Below are 6,760 nucleotides of genomic sequence, written 5' to 3' on the forward strand. Positions count from 1 at the left end.
GCTCATTCTCCGAGGTAGTTCTCACAACAGTCCGAGTCCACAGGATACAGTTAAACCTCCTTCACTAGCACAGAAGACCTAAGCCGTCTGGACCAGTTGATCTTGCCAGCAGCACCCTCCGCTCCCTCTCTTTCCCCAAGGGCCCCCCTCCATCCCAGTCTATGCCAAACTGCTCGCCATTTCCCAAGCATAGCATGCTCTTCTGTGAGATGATTCTTGACTCCTGCTACAGCCACTTCTTAGTGTGCCCTCCCCAAACTGAACTTCAAGACTCAGGACCAGTCGGACCCCCTTCGTGTAAACCTCCCCGTCCGCCCTGCTAACACCCCCACTCCTTCGTGCGATGGTTAGTTCCATGCAGATGCACACGAAGCCGGGTTATGGGCTCCTCGAGGCCATGATGACCGGTAGGCGCACAGTACACCACATTGCTCAGGTACATTGGGTTGGTGTGGTTTGGCTTGATTTAGATGTATTCAAACCTGCCCCATGGTATTTGTCTTTGGGATAGTTTCTAGGCCAGAAATACAAACACACTTCATCTTATTGCATTTTTTTTAAAACAAATTGTTGACTCTTGCCAACCCTGTGCTGAGCAAGTCTGTGGGCACCACTTTTTCCAATATCCTGTGACAGCCTTGTCCCTCTGCTGTCAGGATTGGGAAGTCTTCATGATATTTCACACTTTTCCCATGTGATTACACCTTTAATAGACTACAATACAGTGTTCATGGCACTTCGAGGTGCACTAGGAAATCACAATATCCCTGCGTCTCACATCATTGTAATATTTAATTTATTGCACTGGTCTGGAACTGAGCCAATGGTGCCTATGAGCTATGTCTGTACGAGGGACTTCTTTGACCCCATCCCTCCCACAGCACTCTACATCTCTGGTGGGTTTGATAAGCCATTTCAATGGTGACACAGAACTCACAGACAAGCCGTACGATGAGAGGGGTCTTTGGGGAAGATAACAGGCTGCCACGAGTCATAAAAACATTAAGGATGCAGCCTTGGGTCTACAGCAGTGCCTCTCTTCAGCCAGCAGCCAAGTCTCTCTGGTTCTCAGCCTCTCAGTCATGTAGTCTCTGGGCCTCTGCCTCCATGGTCCAGGAAGCTCGGCTACTGGCTCTGTATCACTGCTGTGGTCTCAGTGTGGCTCCTCTGCTCTGGCTTGTGGTCTTGTGCTGTGTCCTCTGTGCCCCTGGGGCTTCAGACAGGGTCTCACATTGGCTCTGCTGGTGCCTGTTCTTTCTTGGTGACCTGAAATTCGCTCTGCGCTTGCTCTCCGATATGCTCTCTTCTACCCAGAATAATGACAAACTGGACCAGTCCTCGAGTTAGGGTCCTCTACCCCGTATTGACCTGTTGTGCTCAGGTGTCATCCAGTCGATTCCCACTCACAGCACCCCTGTGCACAGCACAGGGAAACACCGGCCAGCCCTGCGCGGTCCTCACGCTGGTTCTCATGGTGGAGTTCCTTACTGCAGCACTGGGTGCCTTGTCCAAGGGCCTCCTCTGTTTTGCTGCCAGGCTACTTTAACAAACACGATGTCCTTCTCCAAACCCGGTCTCTCCAAAGTGCATGAGATGAAGTCTCCCGAGCGTTGCCTCAAAGGAGCACTCTGGCTGTACTTCTTCCAAGACGTACGCGTTTTTTGTTTTGTTTTTTGCTCTTTTGGCAGTCCATGATCCTCGCAATATTGTGCACCAGCACCATGCTTCCAACTCATTGATTCTTCTGGGGTTTTCCTTTTCCAGGCCCAACCTTCCCCTGCATATGAGGCCCCTGAAAATATCCTGGTTGCTTTGAGTCACCATGGACTCGATGGCAGTGAGTTGGGTCCATGCATCTTACTCCTCAACGTGATGTCTTTGTTCTTCAGCAGTTGAAAGAGGTCATGTGGAGCACATTTACACAATCCACTGTGTCCTTTGATCCCTTGACTGCTGCTTCCATAAGCAGCGATTGTGGATCCAAGTGAGAGGAAATCCTTGATGGCTTCCATTTTTTCTCCCCCTCCCCCCCATCATGGTGTGACTTATTGGTCCAGTTGTGAGGATTGGGGTCTTCTTTACATTGAGTTGTAATCCATGTGGTAGACTGCAATCTTTGATCTTCATCTGCAAGTGCTTCAAGTCAAAGTTGTGTCATGTGCATATCACTGGTTGTTCATGAGTCTTCCTCCATTACAGATGCCCCATTCGTCTTCCTATGGACCAACTTCTTGAGTTGTTTGCTCAGCATACAGATTGAATCCACCACTTCCCTGTCCATCGGTCGTACTGTGGTGGCTTGTGTGGTGCTGTGGTGCTGCAAGCTCTGTCACTGGTATTTCCAATGCCATCATGGTCACCCAAAGTGGACAGGTTTCAGAGGAGCCTCCAGACTGAGGACAGACAATAAAGAAGGAGTCGGCCCTCCACTTCAAAGGAAGAAGCTACTGAAAACCTCATGCAGAGCTTTGAAGCATCGTCAGATCCTGAAAGCCTAAACAAAGGAAGCAGAATATTGTTGGAGATACTGCTGGCAGATGGGCCCCTCGGGTCCGGGGGTACTTGAAATGTGACTGACAAGGAGCTGATTTCTTGGACGGGAGATGACCATGGTGACATGAATTGGACATCGAATAAGCAAGACCGTAGAAGAAGCGATGCATTTGAATTATGGTACTGGAGAAGAATATTGAAAGTACCTTGGACTGCTAAAAGGACAAACCAATCTGTATTGGAAGAAGTAAGGCCAGCATGCTTCTTAGAGGCAAGGATGGCAAGATTTCATCTCACATACTTTGGACGTGTGGTCAGGAGAGACCAGTCCCTAGAGAAGAGCATCATGTTTGGTCAAGTGGAGGGGTGGTGGTGGTGGCAAGGAAGGCACTTGGTGAGATGGATGGACACAGAGGCTACAGCAATGGGCTCAGGCATAGGAACAATGGTGAGGGTGGTGCAGCACTTCTTTGGATCGTGCGTCGGGTTGCTATGGGTAAACACTGACTCCATGGCACCCAACACCCAAGGGCTGGATAAGGATGGTGAGAGGATACGACCTTGACCCACATCTCTACTGACTTGAAACCATGCAGTATTTCCTTGTTCTGTTCCCATAACCACCTCTTGATCCATGTGCAAGTTCCACTCGAGGCCAATGAAATGTTCTGGAGCTCCCATTCTTCTCCAGGCTGGAGAAGAATTATTGTTATGATTCACATATACCAAGGCCTTGATGTCGTCAAGAAGCCACAAGTCAGCATCTTGCTGTATTCTCTGCAATCAGCCAAGATCCATCTGATAGTATTTGCACGGTCCCACTCAGTTGTTTGGTGGAGTTATGGAGAAATGAACAGTGGTGCCATATAGAGAAATTTCAACTTTACCACATTGTCGCTTTCATATTGAAGAACTAACACCCCCAGTTACATTTTCCATAATTAAAATGTTTACCATCACAACGAACCCTGTTACAATCACTTACCCCTAGACTATAGAATCTCAAAACATTTCTCTCCTGCCCCAGACACATGAGGAAAAGAGGAAACTATTCAGTGGGAATCCTGTGTGGTTCTGTTCATTTTAAGACTGGAGACACTCATAAAAGCTGGCTCGCCAGTCACTTCACCAGGAAAAAGATGCCTCATCCCCCCTCACCCCTCAAGATGTATAAGGACCAACAGAAAAAGAAGAAGAAGAGGCAGCCAAATCAGAGGTTAAGTCTTCACTGAGCCCATCCTAGCCTTGAATGCTGGTGTCTGCGTTATTTAGGGAGACCATAAATGGGTGATTTTAAAGGACAAAAATATATTTGCTCACAGTTTAGGAGGCTTGCCATCAGCATTGAGGGCACCAGACGATGGGAAAGCCCTCTCCATGCGATTTGAGAGGACAACCTGGTCTCCGTTTCTCTAGACCCGGCATTCCTTAGTTCCATGGTAACCTCTATGTGGCATCTATTTATCCCGTCTGTGGTTTTTGGTGTCTGCGCCTATGATGTTCCTTACAACGTAAAAAGAATGAGTTTGGGGCTCACTGTACACGGACATTACATTAACATTCCAAAGAAACCCTTATTCCCAAATGGGATTCCATTCACAAGTACCGAAGTGAAGATTATAACTCTGGTTTGGACAATCCATAACCCCTAGGGAGGAGAGGGATCAAATTCTTAGAAACACACAACCTACCCAAATTGACTCAAGAAAGAAATAGGAAGTCCCAATAGGCCCATGACAATGGACAAGATCAAATCAATTATCAAAAACTACACACACCCACAACAGTGAGAAGGGTTTCAGAACGTAACTTACGAACACCCAGTGTGCAGAGGTGATGGATGACAGTGGAAGCCCAAATCCATTTGCAGGGTCCCCACCTGGAGTGAGCTTTGGACCACAGTCCAGAGACGTGAACAGCCTTGCTGTCAGACAGAGAGCACAGAGAAGTCGATGATGGCAGATGCAGTTGGGTTAAAATGTAACACCTTATCATTTCATCTCCCTTTTAAACCCACTTTCAGTTTGTTCCATTTTTTTCATATTTTCTTTCATTTCAATTGAGCTTTTTCTCTGTTTCATTTTGTCATTGTTGTTGGTTTTTTGTGTTTGTTTCTTGATTTCTGTGTTGTTGTTTTTTCTGTACATGAAATCCAGCATAAGTGAATCTATAGTCGGTAACTGGATTAATAATTACATGGCAGGGGAGGTTGGGAGCATTGAGAAGCTAATAACAACTACGAGAAAGAAGCAAATATTCTAAAATTAATTGTGGTGATATTACACAACTTTTCCTAATATGACTGAGCTATTCTATGACATGTGAATTACATGCCAATAAAAAATAAATAACTAAAAAATTTGGATATCTTGGACCAGATGGCTTCGCTGCAGAATTCTACCAAACATTTAGTAAAGAATTGACACTAGTAATAGTTAAACTCTTCCAAAAAATAAAGAAACCGTCTGTGAAACAAACATCGTCTTGATAGCAAACTCATCAAAATTAGGGAAACAATTCCATTTGCAATTGCATCTAAGAGAATAAAATATCCTGGGAAAACACTAACCGTGAATGTGAAGGGCTATCCGATGAAAACCACAAAACATTACTGAAGGAGAGTAAAGAAGACCGGAGTAAGTGGAGGAGGGTGCAGGAGAGGGAGGCCTTCGTGAGATGGGTGGACACAGTGGCTGCAGCAATGGGTTCTGACACAGGAGCAATTATGAGGGTGGTGCAGGACCACGCGGTGTTTTGTTCTGTTGTGCACAGGGTCGCTATGGTTGGAACTGACTCGACGGCACCTAACAATAACACAACGATCAGTACATGGGAAGATCCCCAGGGATTGGAAGATGTTCACAAAGCGGAAGGCTTAATATTGTTAAGACGTCAGGACTACCCAAAGTGCTCTAAAGATTCGTTGCAATCCTGATCAAAATCCCCATAAAAACAAATCCTGAAGATTCTGTGAAATGGCAAGTGGTGCCACATACTTAGAACAACATTAAAGGAGAAGAATAAAGCAGGAAGACCCATCGTTTCTAATCTTATAACAAAGTCTACGCCTATAGTAATTGAGCCAGCCGAACTTTTGCCAACACAGATTGTTCATTATTCTGGAAGTTCACGATACATTTGATATTCTTTGCCGAGACTATAATTCAAAGGCACCAGTTCTTGAGTCTTCCTGATGCGTATGAAATGATGGAAAGTAGCACGGCTCGCATCAGGCTTTATTTACTGCTCACAATGGCATCTTCGCTCTTAAGTCTGTAAGTAGATCTTGTGCCCCATGCGACGCCTAGTTTCATTTCCTGACTGCTACTTCTGCTGGCTGGAGTGTGGTCCTAGTCAAAGGAAATCCTTGACAACTGTAACGTTTTCTCCATTTATTGTGATGTTATTGCTTATGGACCTCGTGGTGAGGAATTTTCTTTCCTTTATGTTATGGTGTGATGCATATTGAAGACTGTATTCTTTCATCTTGATCATAAGTGTTCCAAATTCTCTTCAATTTCCTACAATGTTGTGTTATCTGGATGGCACAGATATTTATCTGTCAGACAGGGCTTCAAAAATTAATGGGAAATGGACTGATAAGAGTTCATGATAAAGACAATGGAATTGAAAGCGAATGGAATTTCCCCATAACCTTTAGGAAGACGCTTCGTTGTGTTGATCCTAGACAGAGAAATCGTAAAAGAGCAAAATGTTTAAGGTATACTTTTTTTAAGTAGTTAAGGTAAATCGTGATTTAGTTTTAAGAAACCTTCAGGGGATGTTTTTGGTGTGAAGTTTCAAGATTATCTCGGGGCAATAGCTTCAGGTGTTCATACAAGCTCTATGGCTCCGGGAAGTCTGGAGTCCATGAGACTTTGACATCCTGAGACTATTAAGAGGAAAGGGGTGGAGGTTAGCCTGTCAACCGGGTCACAGTTTGATGACCTCATTTGGAGGCACTCAGGAGGACAGACAGACACTCCCTGTGAGACATTACTGATGACAAGCCTAATGGAACTACGCGGATGCAGCCAGAGCCCTGGAGCTGGAGGAGCCATGTGGAGACCCACATCAGTGCTGAGAAGTTTCTACTGCCACTGGATCCACAAGACTTTCTACCCACTGGCCTGTGATCTTCCTCCATTTGGCATCATTGCATATGTTGCATGAGTCTGAAGAGGACTTTATAGATTGGGATCAGACATATGGGCTAATATCAGACTTATGGGCTTGATCTGGACTGGGCTGTCAATATTCAATTGCT

This window comes from Echinops telfairi, unplaced genomic scaffold, assembly GCF_000313985.2.
Source record: "Echinops telfairi isolate 266 unplaced genomic scaffold, ASM31398v2 ScPeMD7_23;HRSCAF=83, whole genome shotgun sequence".
NCBI classification, from domain to species: Eukaryota; Metazoa; Chordata; class Mammalia; order Afrosoricida; family Tenrecidae; genus Echinops; species Echinops telfairi.